Consider the following 21662-nt stretch of genomic DNA (forward strand, 5'->3'; position numbering starts at 1 on the left):
AGGAATGTGAAACCCACATATATGGAGGGCCATCTTTTGGTATACATGAATTCTGCTGGACTTGAGTATGCAAGGAGTTTGCATGGATTACCCACAGGGTTCCTAGAACCAAGTCTCTATGTATACTGAGGGATGACTGTAATTATTTTTCTTTATATAGGACAGAAAATTTATTTAATAAGGAATATATATATGGGACCCTTAGAAAGTTATAGCACTGATTGTAACCTGGATATGGTACAAATTTCATAGTACTAATTGGCCTAAAATCACTTGATCCAACATTGGGCCTAAATTTCCTTAATGTGTTCAAACTCAAGCTGCTGGAGTTTTTCAAGGAATAAAATAATGAAAATAAATTATCGATCACCTTTTAACAACCAAAAATCACCACTGAAACATGCTTTGATCAAGTCTTAAATAAAAATTGACATCAAATTTCTAGGTTGATTCCCACCTCCTACTGAATCTTCTACCACCAATATCATGTTCTGTCACCTCAAATCAGTTTTAAGACATCCTTCAGGTACTCATCTTTGGTAATGAGGCATTCAACTATCTTCAGTTATAGCCTGAAATCCCACACAATTTAAACTAAGCTAAAAAGCAATTCACACACTCAGTGGAGTTCTCTACTTCCTCAGGTCTAAGTGAGGATAGTACCCTGGTTAGCTTTGTTAGTTCAACCACATAGATAGACCTTATCTAAGGAAAGACAAGCACCCTATCTCACAATTTCCAAATATCACTTAGAAACAAGTTTTGTGAACATTCTCTTTGGCCTTGTATCCTCTTATCTCCAATCTTGATTTTGAGTTATAGAAAAGAGGAACAGCTTTAGCTGCCACTCCTGTAAAATCAATAAATCATGGTGGTTCAGGTCCTAGAAGGATGCCCCAGCTTCTCCCAGGCCTGGTGATTGATGGTGCTCATGGCGTTGTGACGAAGTGGCCACTCAAATGTACTATCAGTGCAAACATCCACAAGTCATGCTTGCAACCAACCTAGAAAGTATATGGCAGCAAGAGATTTAGGCATCTACTCTTCATTCATTCATTTGTTCACTCACTATTTCAGCTAGGCTATATACAGCTAGATAGTAGGGCAAAAAAAAAAAAACCCATACATTTTGAAAACAGTCTTAAGTTCAAACTTCAGTTGTGGACAAGTATTTCTTTGGCAATTTTTTATCAGTTATGGGCTGTATTGAGGATAAAAATGCCATAAATTAAACTCACTGAGTGTTTATTGTTTATCCACTAAATGCCAGGCACTGCATTCTGTTTTACACATAGTTCAATATAGTAGTCTCTGCCTTCATAAAGATGACTTTCTGGTGAAGGAGATAAACATGTAAAAATATAAATGTGACCAGGGTGATAATGTTTGCCAGAAATGATATCAAAAGCTACAATGTAAAAGAAAATGTGCTAATTCCAATAAATGGGAACAAGTACTCTGAGTTCAGAGCAAGAAGAGAATATGTCTGACCTTTAAAAATAGCCCTACACTTAAAATAGCCAGTCTTTTGAAAATTTATACAAGGTGTGCTTGTAGAGATGAAGGGACCATGCAAGTGGAAAGACCAGCATAAGCCAAGTCAGACATGTTAGAAAGTGTAGGTCTTACCAAAGGTACTGTAGAATTATTCCATCTGACTGAAGTACTGAATAGATGTGTCAAAATGAAAGATGAGACTGGAAATGAGATTAGGGCATGACAAGAAGGGATTCAAAGATCAGAAAAATAAAATTAGACATCTTCAAACCATATCAGAATTCTAGATTTGACTTGTAGTTCTACTGCCATCAAGAGTTTATAATTTAGTATCATATTTTTGATCAAATTCTTAACAGATTCTATCTGGAAAATTGGAAATAATTTATATTTTAGGGAAGAATCATATCTCAAAATTCCTTTATATTATTCCTAAGGTACTCAATTTAAATTAAAAAACAGAAACAAAAGAAGGACTTAGTCCAACAAAATCAATTTATTTTAACATCAGGAATTCATATGGGTGTTTTCTGAGATTATTATTGAAAATTCAAACTGGGTAAATCCATTTTAAAAATCATAAAAAGCCAAAGATCTATTTATGGACTAATTTCAATTTGTATTTAGAATAATGTACAATCAAGAGAAATGATTCACTGCATATAATACTGTAAAATTATCCCATGTATAATTTTTTTGATGAGTCAATTTTATAATTTATAAAAGTCAGTGAATACCAGACAAACAAAAATTGAAGGATTTTTATCAATAACAGACCTGTCTTATAAGAAATGCTAAAGGAATTCCTTCAATCTGAAAGAAAAGGACATTAATGAGCAATAAAAAAATCATCTGAAGGTACAAAACTCACTGGTGGAAGGAAGGACACAGGGAAAAAATATTATAGCACCATAATTGTGATGTGAAAACTCCTCATATCTAAGTAGAAAGACTAACAGATGAACAGATCTAAAATAACAACTATAACAACTTTCCAAGACATAGACAGTATAAGATATAAATAGAAACAACAAAAATTGGAAAAGCTGGGAGACGAAATTAAAGCATAAGTTTTTATTAATTTCTCTTGTTTATTACTTGTTTATGCAATCAGTGTTGTCATCATTTAAAATAAGGGTTAAAAATGTTACTTGCAAACCTCATTGTAACCTCAAATCAAAAAACATACAACAGATACACAAAGAATAAAAAGCAAGAAATTAAAACATATCACCAGAGAAAATCACCTTTACTAAAAGGAAGACAGAGAAGAAAGGAAGACCACAAAACAACTAGAAAACACATAAAATAGCAAGATTAAGTCTTTACTTATCAATGACTACATTGAATGTTAATGGACAAAACTCTCTAATCAAAAGCCATAGAGTCCCCAGCCCCACTGATCAGGCCTTCAAGCACATTCCCCAGGCCCCTATCCAGATCTTCATCTCTCCTGTTGCTGCCACTGCCACTTCCCACCTCACATCCAGAGGTCTGGCAGTCAGTTCTTCAGCAGAGGCAGAAGAGCAGCCATGTTCTTCCTAGGTGGAGTCATTAGCTCCATCAGGGAGGTGGCTACACAGCACAACCTAGAACCCCTGCCTCCACACACACATTGTTCCAACACTGAGGCCAATGAGAGTGAGGAGGTCCATCAGTTCCAGAGACTCTTTGCCCAGTTGGCTGGGGATGAAATTGAGGTCAGGGTTGCAGAACTCATGAATGTTCTCAATAAGACTGTGATCAGTATGACTGAATTAAAGACTCATGGCTTTAGCTTTGATACATGGCACAGCATGGTGGCTACAATGGATAGTGACACGACAGGCAAGCTAGGCTTTGAGGAATTAAAGTACCTGTGGAACAACATCAAAAGGTGACAGGCAATATACAAGCAGTTTGATGTTGACTGATCAGAAACCATTTGCAGCAGTGAACTCACAGGGCCTTTGAGGCAGCAGGGTTTCACCTGAATGAGCAACTCTGTAACATAATCATCTGACACTACTTGGATGAAGGAGGGAACATGGATTTCAACAACTTTATCAGCTGCTTAGTCAGGCTGGATGCTTTGTTTCATGACTTGAAATTTCTTGACAAAGATGACACTAGACCAATCCAAGTGAATATCCAAGAATGGCTGCAGCTGACAATGTATTTCTAAATAGGAAACCCAGCCCTGCCCATTCACTTGCTTAAAATAGCCCCTTCACTTGCTATAGGAGTCACCTTGGAGCCTCAGTCCTTTCCAGTGCTGATCCCATTTGCAGTTACATCTTCATGCATCCTGCTGACCCATAGGCTTCTGGTTTTTCCAGTCCTTGGCACCCAGCTTTTCAGCTAACATCTGGGGTCAAATATGCCCAAACATGCCATGCCCTGAGTTGTCCCTGGCTGTAAAACATGCTAACATACTCTGCCAACAGTCACCCCACCCCACCATACCCATGTCACTCTTACTCCATAACCTCACTCTTGTACCTGTGCCAATCTCAACACTTGCATTGCTCCCATGCCCCAAGGGCCCTCTCTCAGTTCTGGGAGAATGACTCTACTCCTTATACACCCTGGTCCACCCATTCACAGTTACCACCCACGTAGCCCAACATCAGGCTATTCCAGTCCCACATGTTCCAGTGGTTTTGTCTGTATTCTGCTCCTAGCCTGCCAGGCCCAGGAGGAAGAAAATATATTCCAGTTGCAAAGAAAGGAAAGAGAGAAAGGAAGAAAGGAAAGAAAGAAAGAGAGAAAGAGGGAGAAGAGAGAAGAGGAGAGAAGAGAGAGGAAGGAAGGAAAAAGAAAGAAAGGAAGAAAGAAAGAAATAGAAAAAGAAAGAAAAGGAAGAAGGAAGGAAGGAAAAAAAGAAAGAAAGGAAAAAAGAAAGGAAGGAAGGAAAGAACAGAGGGAGGGAGGGAAGGAGGGAGGCTAAATGGATTTTTGAAAACCAAACCCCAATAATCTGTTGCCTACAAGAAACACACTTTACCTATAAAAGTACACATCAAATTAAAATAAATGGATAGAAAAAGATATTTCATGCCAATGGAAAGCAACAAAAAGTAACAGTAGCTACACTTAGACAAAACTGATTTCAAGACAAAAACTGTAAGAAGAGACAGAGATGGATATAATGATAATGGAGTCAATTCAGCAAAAGAATAGCACAACGGTAAATATGTATGCACCCAACCCTGGCAGCTATTCATGTATTGGGGTCTCTCTCTTTAGCTCTAAAGAGATAATAGCTGGAGAATTCAACACCCCACTTATAGCATTGGACAGATCTTCTAGACAAAAAATCAATAACAACAAAAAAAATCAGATTTAATCTTCACTAGAAAACAAATGCACTATAGACTAAACAGATACTTAAAAACATTTCATCCAATGGCTGTACAATGCACATTCTTCTCTTCAGCACATGGATCATTCTCAAGAATAGACCATATGTTAGGCCACAAAACAGTCTAAAAATTGAAATTATAACTAGAAATGAATAATAAATCATTGAAAACCAAACCTATATCAAAAAAGTAGAAAAATGACAAATAACCTCATAATGCATCTTAAAAAACTAGAAAAGCAAAAGCAAATCAAATACAAAATGAGTAGACATAAAGATATAAGAAAGATCAGAGCAAATGTAAACGAAGTAAAAATGAAAATAATACAAAAAATCAACAAAACAAAGTTGATTTCTTGAAGGATAAACAAAATTGACAAGCCATTAGCCTAATAAAAACAGAGAGAAGGTGCAAATAAATGAAATCAGACATGAAAAAAGAGACGACAATAGACACCACAGAAATTTAAAAGATCGTGAAAGACTACAATGAGGAGCTATATGCCAATGACTTGGAAAGCCTAGAACAAATGGATAAATTCCTAGACAAATACAACCTACCAAGATTGAACCATGAACAAATCCAAAACCCAAATAAGCCAATAACAAGTAAGGAGATTGAAGCCATAATAAAGAGTCTCCCAGCAGATAAAGCCTGGCATTCAATAGCTTCACTGCTTAATTTTACCAAATATTAAAAGAAACACTAATACCAATCCTACTCAAACAATTCCAAAAATAGAAGAAATGGAAACACTTTAAATACATTCTACAAGGCTGGTATTACAACATATCATGATACCAGATGAAAGACATCAAAAAAAGAAAACTACAGGCCAAAATCCCTGATAAATACATATTTTTAATTTTTTTTTTTTGAGACTGAGCCTTGCTCTACCACCCAGGCTGGAGTGCAATGGCACAATCTCAGCTCACTGTAACCTCCATCTCCCGGGTTCAAGTGATTCTTCTGCCTCAGCCTCCCAAGTAGCTGGGACTACAGGCGTGTGCCACCAGACCCGGCTAATTTTTGTATTTTAGTAGAGATGGGGTTTCACCATGTTAGCCAGGTTGGTTTTGATCTGACCTCGCAATCCACCTACCTTGGCCTCCCAAAGTGCTTGGATTACAGGCATGAGCCACTATGCCCGGCCTCTATTTTTAATTTTTATTTTTCATTTTTGTGGGTACTAAGTAGGTGTATATATTTATGGGGAATATGACATGCTTTAATAAAGGCATGCAGTGAGTAATAATCACATCATGGTAAATGCAGTATCCATCCCCTCAAGTATTTGTCCTTTGTGTTCCAAACAATCCAATTACATTATTTTAGTTATTTTTAAATGTACAATTAAATTATTATTGACTGTAGTATCCCTCTTGTGCTATAAAAAACTTGGTCTTATTCATCTTTTCTAACTACTTTTCCTACCCATTAATCATCCCCACTTCCCTTCACACCACCCCACTACCCTTCACAGCCTCTGGTAACCATCTTTCTACTCTCTATTTCCGTAAGTTCAACTGTTTTAACTATTGGTTTCTGCATGTAAGTGAGAACATGTGAAGTTTGTCTTTCTGTGCCTGGCTTAATTCACTTAACATAATGACTACGATTTCAACCTAAGTTGTTGTTGCAAATGACAGAATCTCATTCTTTTTGATGGCTAAATAGTACTCCATTGTGTTATGTACCACATTTTCCTCATCTATTCATCTGTTGATTAACACTTTCTAAATCTTGGCTATTGTGAGAACTGCTGCAACAAATGTGGGAGTGCAGATATCCCTTTGATATGCTTCTTTCCTTTTTGGGGAGGTATATGCCCAGCAGAATTACTGGATCATATGGTAGCTCTATTTTTAACTTTTTGAGGAAATTTGTGATCTGAGTTCCTTATAAATTCTGGTTATTAATCTCTTGTCAGATGGATAGTTTGAAAATATTTTCTCTTATTCTGTTGATTGTCTCTTCACTTTGTTAACTTTTTCCTTTGCCATGCAGAAGCTTTTTAACTTAATGTGATCTAGTTTGTCCATTTTTGCTTTGGTCACCTATAACTCAGAAAATCTTTTCCCATTCCAATGTCCTCAATTATTTTCCCAATATTTTCTTTTTGTAGCTTTATAGTTTGAGCTCTTAGACTTAAAACTTTAACTCATTTTTATTTGATTTTTATATATGGTGATAGATAGGGGTCTACTTTCATTCTTCTGTATATGAGTATGCAGTTTTCCCAGCACCATTTGTTGAAGAGATTTTTCTTTCCCTCACGTATGTTCTTGGCACTTCTGTCAAAGAAGAGTGCTCTGTAGATGTATAGATTTGTTTCTGGGTTCCCTATTCTGTTCCATTGCCTACATGTAAGTTTTTGTGCCAATACCATGCTGTTTGGGTCATATAGCTCTGTAGTATAATTTAGAGTCAGATAATGTGATTCCTCCAGTTTTGTTCTTTTTGCTCAGGACAGCTTAGGCTATTCTGGGTCTTCAGTGGTTCCAATATAAATTGTAGGATTTAGGTCCCCATGCTAGATGACTGAATAAGAACAGCCCTGGTGAGCAGCTCCCAGGGAGATCAATGCAGGTGGGTGATTTCCACATTTCCAACTGAGGTACCTGGTTCATCTCATTGGGACTGGCTGGACAGTGGATGCAGCCCAAGGAGGGGAAGCCGAAGCAGGGTGGAGCATCTCCCCACCTGGGAAACACAAAGGGCTGGAGAACTCCCTCTTCTAGCCAAGGGAAGCCATTAGGGACTGTTTTCTGCACTCCAGCCCAGATATCATGCTTTTCCAACAGTCGTCGCAACCCACAGACCAGGAGATTCCCTCTGGTACCTACACAACCACCAGTGCCCTGGGTTTCCAGCACAAAACTGGGCAGCTGTTTGGGCAGAAACCGAGCTAGCTGCAGCAGGTTTTTTTTTCATACCCCAGGGGCTCCTGGAACACCAGAAAAACAGAATCATTCACTCCCCTAGAAAGGAGGCTGAAGCCAGGGAGCCAAGTGGTCTGGCTCAACAGGTTTCCCTGCCATGGAGACCAGCAAGCTAAGATCCACTTGCTTGAAATTCTCACAGCCAGCACATAGTCTGAGCTCGACCTGGGATGTTTGAGCTTGCTGGGGGAGGGGCGTTCACCATTGCTGAGGCTCGAGTAGGCAGTTACAACTCCTCAGTGTAAGCTAAGCTGCTGGAAAGTTCAAAATGAGTGGAGCTCAACACAGCTCAGCACCCGCAGACTCACTAGATGTCTCACTAGATGTCCTCGCTGGGCAGGGCATCTCTGAGAAAAATCTGCAGACCATCAAGGACTTATAACTAAAGCCCCACCTTCCTGGGACAGTGCACCTGGGAAACGGGGCAATAGTGGGTACGGCTTCAGCAGACTTAAACGTCCCTGTCTGGCAGCTCTGAAGAGAGCAGCGGATTTCCAACACAACATTTGAGCTCTGATAAGGGACAGACTGCCTCCTCAAGTGGTTCCCTGACCCCTATGTATCCTGACTGGGAGACACTTCCCCATAGGGGCCAACAGAAACCTCATACAGGAGAGTTGTGGTTGGCATTTGACAGGTATCCCTCTGGGATGAAGCTACCAGAGGAAGAAACAGGCAGCAATCTTTGCTGTTACACAGCCTCTGCTGGTGAGTCCCAGGCAAGCAGGGTCTAGAGTTGACCTCCAGCAAACTCCAGCAGACCTGCAGCAGAGGGGCCTGAATGTTAGAGGGAAAACTAACAAAGAGAAAGAAATAGTTTTAACATCAACAAAAAGGATGTCCACTCAGAGACCCCATCCTAAGGTCACCAATCTTAAAGATCAAAGGTAGATAAATCCATGAAGATGGGAACCAGCGCAAAAAGCCTGAAAACTCCTAAAACCAGAACACCTCTTCTCCTTTAAGGGATCACAGCTCCTCACCAGCAAGGGAATAAAACTGGATGAAGTTCTTTGTTTGTTTATGCAATCAGTGTTACATAGTCATCAATTTAAAATAGTGAGTTGTAAGCTAGTACTATGAACTTCATATTACTAGTGAGTTTTTTCCTTGGACCCCAGAGCCCTTTAGCTCACAGTGGTGAGGCTTGCCAAGAAACTCAAGTTTCAGCTGCTGGGATAGGCAATTTCCCTCTGGGTAGGGCTTATCCAAATATTCCCTCCATGGGGCAGGCATCAGCTGAGTTCAGCATGATTTTGCTTTCCACTATGACAAGGCAGCACTGAGTTTAATGCCAAGTCCCTTAATCATTGTACTTGCCCTCCTCCAAGTACACAGATTCTCTCTCCACAGTAGGGGAAGTATGGCATTCATGATTCAAGACTGTCTTTCCTACCTTCTTCAGTTCCTGTTTTAGTGATATGAAGCTAAAACCAGGTATTATGATTGCTTACCTGATTTTTAGTTCTTATGATGATGTTTTTGTGTGTTGTTGTTAAAATATGGTTGTTCCTGCAGTGGGGACAATAAATGGAGAGTTCTATTCAGCCATCTTGCTCTGCCACTTTTTAAATACCCTGATGAATTGATCCTAAAATTCTCAACAAAATACTAGTAAACCAAATTCAACAATACATTAAAAAAAATTATCATGACTAAGTGGGATTTAACCCAGAGATGCAAGGATGGTTCAACATATGCAAAGCAATCAATGTTAAACATCATATCTACAACATGAAGAACAAAAAGCAAATAATCATTTCAATTGATCCTGGAAAAGCATTTGATAAAATTCAACTTCCCTTCACAATAAAAAAAAACAAACTTAAAAAACTGAGTATAGATGGAACATATATCAACACAATAAAATTCGTATATGACAGACTTACAGTTAGTATCATACTGAACAGGAAAAACTGAAAGCCTGTCCTCAAATATGTGGAACTTAAGAAGCATACCTACTTTTACCACTGCTATTCAACATAGTACTGGAAGTCCTAGCTAGGGCATTCAGATAAGTAAAGAAATAAAGGGCATTCGAATTGAAAAGGAAGACGTCAAATTATGTTTGTTTGCAGTTGATACAGTCTTATATTTGGAAAAACCTAAAGACTCCACAAAAACATTCTTGTTTGCTATTGACATATACACATGCTACAGATTTTGTATGTTAATTTTGTATTCTGCAAACTTATTAAATGTGTTTATTAGTTCTAAGAATGTTTTTGTCTTCCTTTTCAATTCGAATGCCCTTTATTTCTTTACTTATCTGAATGCTCTAGTTATATACCTGAAAAAATTGTAAATGTAATCCCATTTACAATTGCTACAAATAAAATAATATACATAGGAATAAACTTAATCCAAGAAGTAAAAAGTCTCTACAACACAAACCATAAAACATTGATATAAGAAATTGAAGAGGACTCAAAAAATAGAAAGATATTCCATGTTCATGGATTTAAAGAATCAACATTTTTAACTGTCCATACTCCCTAAAGCAACTTACAGATTGAATAGACTCTTTATCAAAATGCCAAGGACATTCTTTACAGAAATAGAAAAAACAATTCTAAAATTTATATGAGACAATAAAAGATCCAAAAGAGACTAAGCTATCCTGAGTGAAAAGAACAAAACTGGAAAAACTACATTACCTGACTTCAAATTATACCACAGAGCTATACAACCAAAATGGCATGGTACTGGCATAAAACCATACACAGAGATGAATGGAAGAGAAGAGAGAACCTAGAAATAAATTTATACATCTGCAGTGAACACATTTTCAGCAAAGGTATCAAGAATATACACTGGGGAAAGGACATTCCCTTCAATAAATGGTGATGGAGAAACTGGATATCCATGTGCAGAAGAATGAAATTAGAGCCCTACTCTCGTTCTCTACAAAAATCAGATCATAATGGATTAAGATTTAAATTTAAAATCTCAAACTATGAAAATACTATGAGAAAACTTTGGGGAAACTCTCAAGGACATTGGACTGGGCAAAGATTTCTTGAGTAATACACTGCAGGCACAAGCACTATAGTCAACAATAATTTGATTGTACATTTTAAAATAACTACAAGAATGTAATTGGATTGTTTAAAACAAAAAATGATAAATTCTTGAGAAGATGAATAGCGAGTTTTTCAAGAGGTGATTATTACACATTCCATGCTTATATCAAAGTAGCTCATGTTCCCTACAAATATACATTACTGTTATATACCCACAAAAATTTAAAAATAAATAAAATAAAATGGAGACTGGGCATGAAAAATCCCTAAGCAAACAAATTAACTGGGCCTTAAAAATAGCCTTAACCTTACTTAAACTGCAAACATAAGTGAAAAGTTAACTTAGGTAATTTCTGGCAAATGTTTATGTTAGAAAAAAAGCCTGAACTCAGCCAATTGAAAGAGTTAAAATATGCTGTTCTGCTCACACCTATAATCCCAGCACTTTGGGAGGCCGAGGCGGGTGGATCACGAGGTCAAGAGATTGAGACCATCCTGGTCAACAAGGTGAAACCCCGTCTCTACTAAAAATACAAAAATTAGCTGGGCATGGTGGTGCATGCCTGAAATCCCAGCTACTCGGGAGGCTGAGGCAGGAGAATTGCTTGAACCCAGGAGGCGGAGGTTGCGTTGAGTCGAGATCATGCCATTGCACTCCAGCCTGGGTAACAAGAGCGAAACTCCGTCTCAAAAAATATATATATATATGGTATTCTGGCATATTGAATGTTTACGCTAACAACACTAGAACACCAGCAGGGTTTGATCATAATGCTGTTTCATAAAAGCAGAATATGAAACTCCCATGTAAAAGATACACTCTCTATACTAGAAGGAAAGGCAACATCCTTGTATTTAGAATGAGAAGTTGGAACCAAGAGAATTCTGTACAGACCTTGTTAAAATAGTTTTATCTTTTAAGCCTCCCCAAATAATTAAGCTACTTCCTCACTGCCAATTGTTCTTTGTTTAATCCAGTATATAAGTAACTAATTCTAACTGCTTCTTTGGGTCTTCATTTCTTTACATGGCTCTCATGCCATGTAAGACATCCTATGTGTCTCTCCTGTTTATCTTTCTTACATCATTTTTTGTGCTTAGCAAGGACTCTAAGAGATGAAGGTAGAAGTTTTCTGCTCCGACTCAGCCATAAGCACTAAAATAAAGTGTGATTATATAATTAGAGACTTTCCAACAAAGTAAACTTAAAAAGTCAATATTGTAACTGGTAATTTATTTATTTTGCTTCCATAATTGCCTTGTAAATACTTGCCTCTGGCACTTTGTCATCCTAACACTAAACCTCCTTGGGTTTCATGCTTCCCAATTCATGAATTTTTTCTTCTTTAAATAAACTCTAAACATTCATTGTCCCACAGATTTATATGTGTGTATACGCATATATGAATATAAACATACAGGTAGACCTCATTTTATTGCACTTTATAGACAGTGTGTGTTTATACATTGAAGGTTTGTGGCAACCCTGTGTCGAGCAAGTCTTATCAGTTTCTTTTCAACAGCATGTGCCCACTTCAAGTCTCTGTGCCACACTTCGGTAATTATCGCAATATTTGAAATTTTTCCTTATTACTATACCTGCTATGGTGATCTGCAACCAGTGACCTTTGACATTACTATTGGAATTGTTTTGGTGCAACACAAACAGAAACTTTAAAAATGTGTGTGTTCTGACTGCTCTACCCACCAGTTATTCCCCTGCTATTCTCCCTCTTTTTGGGCATCCATATTTCCTAGGACACAACAATATTGAAATTAGAATAGTTAATAGGCTATAATGACCTCCAAGTGCTCAAGTGAAAGAAAAAGTTGCAAATCCTTTATTTTAAATCAAAAGCTAGATGTGAGTAAGCTTAGTGAAGGAGGCATGTAGAAAGCCGAGATAGGCCTCATGAGGTTGTTAGCCAAGTTGTGAATGAAAAAGAAAAGTTCTTGAAGGAAATTAGAAGTCCTACTCCAGTGAACACACGAATGCTGAGAAAGCGAGACAGCCTAATTGCAAATAGCAAGGAAGCTTTAGTGGTGTTTTATTACTAACATTTTAGTGGAGACAGCTTTAGTAACAGTGGAAAGTTTAGAGATAGATCAAAGCAGCCACAACATTCCCTGAAGCCCAATCGTAATCCAGAGCAAGCCCATAGCTGTCTTCAATTCTGTGAAGGCTGAGAGAGGTGAGGAAGCTGCTGAAGAAAACTTGGAAGCTAGCAGAGGTTGGTTCATGATGTTCAAGAAAAGAAGTTGTATCTATAACAGAAAAGTGCAAGATGAAGTAGCAAGTGTTGATGTAGAAGCTGCAGCAAGTTGTCCAGAAGATCTAACTAAGATAACTGATGAAAGTGGCTGCACTAACAACAGATTTTCAACGTAGAAGAAACAGCCTTGTATTGGAAGAAGATGCCACCTAGGACTTTCATAGGTTGAGAAGAGAAGTCAATGCCTGGCTTCAAAACTTCAAAGAACTAGCTGACTCTCTTGTTAGGGGCTAATGCAGCTGGTAACTTTAAATTGAATCCAACATCTGTTTACTATTTTGAAAATTCTAAGGCCCCCTAAAAATTATACTAAATGTACTCCTGCAGGCCAGGCAGCAGGCCTGGGCTCTATAAATGGAGCAACAAAGCCTATATGACAGCACATTTGTGTACAGCATGGTTTGATGACTATTTGAAGCCCACTGTTAAGACATACTATTCAGAAAAAATATATATCTTTCAAAATATTACTGCTCATTGGCCATATATCTGGTCACCTTAGAGCTCTAATGGAGATACACAGGGAAATTAATGTCTTTTTCATGACTGTTGACACAACATGCATTTTCTGGCCCAGGGATCAAGAAATAATTTCAACTTTCAATTCTCATTACTTAACAAATATATTTTGCGAAGATATAGCTGCCATAGTAACCCTCCTGATAAATCTGGGCAAAGTAAGTTGACAACCTTCTGAAGAAATGTATCCACCAAGGCACCTTTAAGAACATTTGTGATTCATGGGAGGAGGTCAAAATATGAACGTTAACTGCAGCTTAGAAGAAGTTGATCCCAACCTCCATAGATGACTTTGAGGGATTCAAGACACAAGTGGAGGAAGTAACTGGAGATCTGACAGAAATCGCGAGAGAGCTAGAATTGTAAGTGGAGCCTGAAGAAGTGACTGAAATGCTGCAATCTCATGAGAGAACTTGAATGGATGAGGAGTTGCTTCTTATGGATGAGAAAAGAAAGTGGTTTCTTGAGATGGAACCTGCTCCAGGTGAAGATGCTATGAACATGTGACAATGACAACACAGGGTTTAGAATATTACATCAACTTAGTTGATAAAGTAGTGGCAAGGTTTCAGAGGACTGACTACCAATTTTTTAAAAACTGGGTAAAATAATATCAAATAGCATCTCATGATACAGATAAATAATTTTTAATGGAAGAGTAAATCAACGCATCAAACTTCACTGTCATCTTATGTTAAGAAATTGCCACAGCCACCCTAACCTTCAGTGACCACCACTCCAATCACTCAGCAGCCATCAACATTGAGGCAAGACTCTCCACCAGCAAAAAGATTACAACTTGCTGAAGGCTCAGACCATTATTAATATTTTTCAGCAATAAAGTATTTTTAAATTAAGGAATGTAATTTCATTTCTAGACATAATCCTATTGCACATTTAGTAGACTACAGTGTGAACATAAGTTCTGCGTGCACTGGGAAACCAAAGTTTTGTGTGACTCACTTTATTGCAATATTCACTTAATTGCAGTGGTCTGGTACAAACCTGCAATATCTTTAGGTATGCCTGTGGTGGGGGGCAAGAGTCATGGAGATGGGGGGAACATATTTAAAACATCAAGAGCTGTTCACTAAAAAAAGAACCCAGGAATTCTAAGTAGGAGGAAAATGCTTAAAAATATTCTTGGTTTCTTAAGCTTTGCTTATGTTTCTACTGTGGATTTTCTTTATCTTCTGTGCTAAAAAAAAAAAAAAAAAAAAAAAAAGAAGAAGAAGAAAGAAACACTAAAGCCAAAGCCAATTGGGAGCGGTATCAACAAGAAAGCCTGTGAACCCTTCCAAGATGGGGAAGACAAAAGAAAGCTGGCAGGACTGTGCTTGCTAAGGTGTGACTGTGCAGTATCTGTGGCTTTCTCTGACCTCCTCTCATCCCTGTACCCAACACCCATCCTCAAACTCATATCAGATGATTCAAGCATGTCTCAGATGACTAACAATAACGTGGATTAACTTTAGACTCAAGTTTAGTTTTGTTGTACCATCTATTTGTGGAAATAACTAGCTCCCTCAGCTTTGTTTTTCTTTCTTAAAGGGGGAACAGAAAAGGAAATTAGAAAAAGGAAAGAGGCCAAGAGGTGAGTTAGGCAACTGAAAACTGTTCTTGGACCTGTGGCGCTGTAGTGCAGGTATGTTCACTTTTTTTTACATGCAACTTAGTCCCTAACTCAAGACTTGGTTTCTCATTCAGAGTAGCAACTGAGGAATGGACAGGAAAGGCAGGGTGCCTGCTCCCTGGCATGCAGGAGTCTGTGGCTGGCTGTAGTTCTGGGGAAGCTCAGCTTCTCCACTTGAACCAATGACAGCTGAGCAGAGACAGCCAGACAGGCTGTGTCCCCCTGGATAAGATGCTCCCTGAACATCAACTCAGGGCAGCAGTGAGTGGCCTGGAAAGAGCTCTGGTTGGCACCTGCCTAACTACCTCAATCAGGCCCTGCGGCTGGCCCAAAACTGCAGAAAGCAAAACCATCCCCATCAAGGAGCTTTCAGGCAATTATAACCTGAAGAGAGAGTTTCTGTTCTATGTTTCTAGTAGTCGCACTTTGGAAAGCTTCAGAGTAAGAGCTGTATACTCTTCTATGTGGAAATAAAATTAGTTCCTATCTGGTTGATCATTATTACTTAAAAATAACTATATGGTCCAAACTTGTGTGTTTGTGTGTATTTTATATATACACATATATATATATACACACACACACACACACACATACACATATAATCTTTCATAGGTAGAGAAGAGAAGTCAATGCATGGCTTCAAAGCTTCAAGGGTCAAGCGAACTCTCTTGTTAGGAGCTAATTATATATAATATACCAATATGTAAATATAAATGTATACACTCATATATATGTCTAGTTAAGCAAGTAATCATTTCTCAATAAAATAATTAAAAAATAAAGACAAGTAAAGACAAAAAATGACTAATCCTTAATTGCATTATCTAAAGATGCTCATCCTTAACATTTCACTCAATTTCTTGCACTTTTTTCATGAAAGGCTAAATAAGGCAAGCATGTTATCATGCACCAGTGGTAATAGCTACTCTAGAGGTTGAGGCAGGAAGATTGCTTGAGGCCAGGAGTTTGAGGCCATCGTGCTCTGTGATCTCACTTGTGAATAGTCACTACATTCAGATGTAGGCAACTCCATCTCTGAAACAATTTAAAAGCCAAGTAGTAATATTTTAGGATTTGCATACCATAGGTCTCTGTCAAATCTATTCTTCCAGAGCGACCATAGACAATATGTAACAAATGAGTGTGGCTGTGTTCCAATAAAACTTTATTTACAAAAGTAGGCAGTGGGATAAATTTGACCCATGGGCTCTAATTTGCTGACCCCTGGGTTAGGTAAAGGTAATGGAACAATATGCAAGGGATTATCACCAGCCCAGATATCTCACAAGTCAGTGGATTAGTAATAGACTCTCAATTTGAGTGTCTACTTCTAAGATGATTTGGATCAAACAGCATATAAAAATTCTCATCAGAGCAGAGATACCAACAAAAAATGTGTTCATTCTGTCTATCTGAGTATCAGTCAAGTGAGTTTCTGCCTGGATTCCTGAGCAGTGAATTGACATGTCTGCTCAACTAATGGTCTAACTCCCAACAGCATAGCGCTGCCCACAGCTCCTACATAAGCCATAGAGTAACAAGTGGTGATGGAACATAATCAGTGGTAATGAGGAGAACCTGGTCTGTCTAAGGGGACACCTGCCCAGATTTGCAGGCCCCTGTGAGTGAGCAAGGAAGCCTAACATTTGGATGTATGTCATGATGACTCCGGCTAGTCCTAGTGGGGTGGGCAATGATCATCATTGCCTGAAGGTTATGAATACAGATTTTGCAGGGATATTTCTGCTTGTGTTTGCTAGATATGGCCTGTTCACCTCAAGCACAGATTAAGGAACAGCACTGTTACCATGGATGTAGCATGACTATACTGAAGAGAAAAAGGCTTGCAGGCACTGCCATCGTGTGGCTATGTTTGGTAATTTATTTGGTAATCTATGAATTTTCCTGTGGAAAGTGATATCAATATAAAATATATAGATATCAATATAGAATTTATAAGAATTTATTGATGGCAATATAGAGTTTATAGAAATTTATAATAAATTAAAATTATAGTTAAATCAAATTTATTTTTCAAATATTTGAAATAAATTTTATATAAAAGTTTACTGTAATATTAACATTTATTATAAATTATTTATTAATAAATGTGTTATAAATAATACTTATATAAATATTTATTATAAAATGAATGTGGTCATATATTAATTATAAAATACATATTAATAAACATATTTGAAATATAATTTTTTAAATTCATAAAATTTCAGTTATAATAAAGTAGAAATCTAGCTATATAAATAAATCAAATTCATACATTGAGAACACTGTCTCTATGCATTTTCTAATGTTAACATCGGCTATGATGGAGGTTTTTTTAAGGTTAATTGAAATGATGAAAGAAATGGTAAGGTCTTAAGTTCCCATGGGGATAATGTGTTTTTGTTTGGTTTCTCTCTCCAAGAAGAAAAGACTTGGATCTGTGTAGTTTATGTGGGAAATGGTGACAGGAAGCCAGGGAAAGGGAGTGTAAGACACGCACAAGGCCAAAAAGGTGAATTCATGAGTTGTGGGCAACTGAGAAGTGACTGAAATGCTGCAATCTCATGAGAGAAATTGCTTTTGCTTTTTCCTTTGACTACAGATCCTGGTGCTGAGACAAGAAAATAAGGAACAACTACTCATGTGCTACCAGCACCAGGAAACTAGCTAAGTCTATCAAACTAAACCGAAGACCTGGTAAATTCGTGACTGTGGATCAAAGGCCTAGCTGCAGCCAGAGATGGAGGCAACTCACAAGGAGCCCATTGGTGGGAGACAGGTGAAAATCCCAATTCCTTAACTACTTGGCCATCAGTTTCAGTTTCGAGGATCATCCTGCTTCTCAGCAGATTTCCACATGAGGGCAGCAGAGGGATGTTAAGAGCATTGAATTGATCCTTACAGAATCCTTACAGAACTGACAGAGACAGAGAGAAACACAGAGGTATAGTGGGAGACGAGACAGAGAGAGGGAGGGAGGAGGGGAGGAAGACAAAGAGAGAAAAAAAGAGAGAACTAATAAACAGCTATATTTACATACTTCTCTTCTGTGGAACAAGACTTGATTTCCAAGAAGCAACACGCTGTGCTTCCAGAGGTGAATGATTTTCCCTGCAGAAAAATAGTTTATAAAGGTGACAGTTTATACGAAGAGATTCAGGGCAGATAAGCCAAAGGCAGCAGAAGGAAAACGTACGGAAATCTGAATCCACCAGAACCCGAATATTACTAAGTGAAAGAAGCCAATGTGAGAAGGCTGGATATATGAGATTCCAACTATATGACATTGTGGAAAGTGCAAAACCATGGAGACAGTAAAGGATAATGATTTCTAGGGGTTGAAGGACAGGGGAAATGAACAGGCAGAATACAGAGGATTATTAGAGCCCTGAAACTATTCTGGATGATGCTATAATGATGGATACCTGACATCATGCATTTCCCCACAGAATGCACAACAGCAAGGGTGGCCCTAATGTAAACTATGAACTTTGTGTGATAATGATGTGTCAATGGAGGTCCATAAATTGTCACACGAGTACCGCTCTAGAGCAGGATATGAACAGTGGGGGAGGTTATACTTGCATGGGAGCAGTGGGCACATGGGAAATCTCTGTACCTTCTGCTCAGTATTGCTGTGAATCTAAAACTGCTCTAAAAATAAAGTGTATTAAAAAACAACAACAAACGTCTTTTACTTACTGCTTCTGAACTGCCATATGCGATAGATGTAAAGGAAATGCTCTCATAGTCCAACAGGCCCAGAGTCTGAATATCCACTGATACAGAACTATCTTTCGTGTTGTCCTTCAAGGCACTCTAATTTCTTTTTCCTTTAAGGTTCCTCCTTCCTTTACCTTTGCCCTTAGGCCCACACCCCCCATCCCCTATTTCTACTGTCTTACATAGTGTCATGCCTTTGAAGCCAGTGCTAGGTGACAGCTACCCAAGCTGATAAACTCATCTATGGGTTTAGGTGCTTTGCACTCTTCTCTGGTTTTTTTTTTTTTTTTTTTTTTTTTGAGACGGAGTTTCGCTCTTGATACCCAGGCTGGAGCGCAATGGCGCGATCTCGGCTCACCGCAATCTCCGCCTCCTGGGTTCAGGCAATTCTCCTGCCTCAGCCTCCTGAGTAGCTGGGATTACAGGCACGCGCCACCGTGCCCAGCTAATTTTTTGTATTAGTAGAGACGGGGTTTCACCATGTTGACCAGGATGGTCTCGATCTCTTGACCTCGTGATCCACCCGCCTCGGCCTCCCAAAGTGCTGGGATTACAGGCTTGAGCCACCGCGCCCGGCCTCTTCTCTGGTTTTAAGCATGGAAGTGACTGAGTATTCATTGGAAGGCTTTAGGGTTTTTCCAGTGAATTTATTTCAACACAGTCTTCTAGACTGAGGGGACTTGCAGCAGAGTCAGATGATGAAGCTGCTCCCTGCACTAATCTGCTGCTGTTATCCCATTAGCAAATGTTAGCTAAGCATTTACTGTGTGTTGGGCATTGTACTGCATGTTAGGAAGTCAAACAGGTCATCCATTTTCTCTACCTTTAAAAAGGTTCTTGGTAACTAGGACATGACAGAGTAGAAGTTATTAAGTTCCACAGGTACCTTTCTAGGACTTTCGCCATAAGCAAGCAGTGTGTGTCTAAAATCTGCTGCAAAGTGTGATCATTCTCTTAATCCATGGTTGACACATGTGTTCTTATCACCATTAAAACATGTTCAAAATGGCTGTTAACCCAACACACACTTTAACCGTTTTGTTAGTCCTTTTGCCCCAGTGACTCTGTGGCCAGCCCCAGACAGCAGGGTTTTGTAGAGCATGCCCCAGATCCTGAGCTGAACTCAGCATGACCCTTGCCTCATTTCTCCCATTGGCTCTTTCCAACTCCAACATGCTTTGAAGAGTTCAGTCCACACCTGGCAGAGACTAGGTACCGACTAACTGTTGACCTAAGTTTTTTTCCCCAAAGTTTTAGTTGAATCACTTTGGGTAAAATTTAACCAAACTAACCATCATATTCCTTACTGTTGAGCTGCTATAGTAATCAACTGATGCTTCTTCTATAATTTACTGATTTCACCTGATTGAGCCTCTTCTGCAACTCGTTACTTTTTAGAAAGGTCAAATGAGACCATATAAGAAAAAATCTTTGTTATCTTGGGTGGGAAAGATCTCCTTAAGATGATTCCAAAGAAATCACACATCATAGAGGGAAAATCATTGAATTTCTTCTCATTAAGGGAACCCCCAAATCCATAAAATACAGGTGATTTGGCAAAGCTTAGTTGCAGCACCTAAAATTGATGTAATGTCTACAACTGGGTATATGTAGAATATATAACATTATGATATATATACACATATATATGTGATAAAGTTAGCAAAAGGCTGAGCGGTTTCATCAAGAAATTTTAAATGTATTAACCCAACAAAGAAGTACAATATAGAGCATTCAAGACATACCAACAAATTAACAAGCAACAAAAACAAAAAGCTAGTTAAGCCAATAATGAGCAAAGAATTTATAGCCATATAAATTATGTATACTATTTGTATCCACAGAATGGAAAAACCTGAAAACTAGTAAATATATAGTGTTCAACCCTACTACTGTTAAAAAATTAAAAAATAAATCTGATACCACTTTGTAACTATCACCTGTAAAATAAAATCAGAGTCAGAAAACACTAAATGTCAGCAAACGATGTTAAACAAGAACATCTGTTCTCCTCGTGGAAGAAGAAATGGTATAGTGTTTCTAGAGAGCAATCTGGCCATACTTGTACCATAAGCCTGCTTCCAACTGCTGGATGTATATCCCAGAGCAACTCTTTCCAAATTCCCTAAAGGGACATGTCAATGCATACACATCTGTGGCAGGGAGTACTGAAGCACCCTAGATGACCATAGCCAGGGTGGAAATCTAACATGCTGATGGACAAATCTTGAACAACACAAAAATGAGTGGAAAAAAATAAGAAACGTTAAATGTATTTTACATCCCATTTAATTAGAAACATGCAGGTATAAAATAATGCTATATGATTTTATATATGTGTATCCAAAGACACATGGCATTAAACAGGACTTATTGCGAAGGAAGCAGAAGAACAGAAATGAAAACTGGAGGGAGAAGATAAAAATATTAAAATTAAGGTAACATTAAGCAAAACTGGTCCCTTGCACAGATAAATACTGAGAAGCACACTGAGTTGGAAGCAAGGCTTAGCCTCGGTCATGATAGCCTCATTTACTGAGACCTTGATCTGTACTAGTTATTGTGCTAATAGCCTCACATATGTTATCTTACTTACTCCTCACACAAAAACACACACAAACATATAGAACTCATATTATGATTCCCATTTTACAGATGAAGAAGCAGAAACTCATAGAAGTTATATTATTTGCCTGGGGTCA

At 38.2% G+C, this 21662-nt stretch overlaps 1 pseudogene; it reads left to right on the top strand.

Annotated features, from left to right (window-relative positions):
* Positions 1–3029: 3029 nt before the first annotated feature.
* On the top strand, positions 3030–3661 carry LOC105725646 (calpain small subunit 1-like; annotated as a pseudogene).
* Positions 3662–21662: the final 18001 nt, after the last annotated feature.

The sequence above is a fragment of the Aotus nancymaae genome, unplaced genomic scaffold (genome assembly GCF_030222135.1).
Source record: "Aotus nancymaae isolate 86718 unplaced genomic scaffold, 86718_ANA_hifiasm-v0.15.2.pri h1tg000007l, whole genome shotgun sequence".
In the NCBI taxonomy this organism is placed as follows: domain Eukaryota; kingdom Metazoa; phylum Chordata; class Mammalia; order Primates; family Aotidae; genus Aotus; species Aotus nancymaae.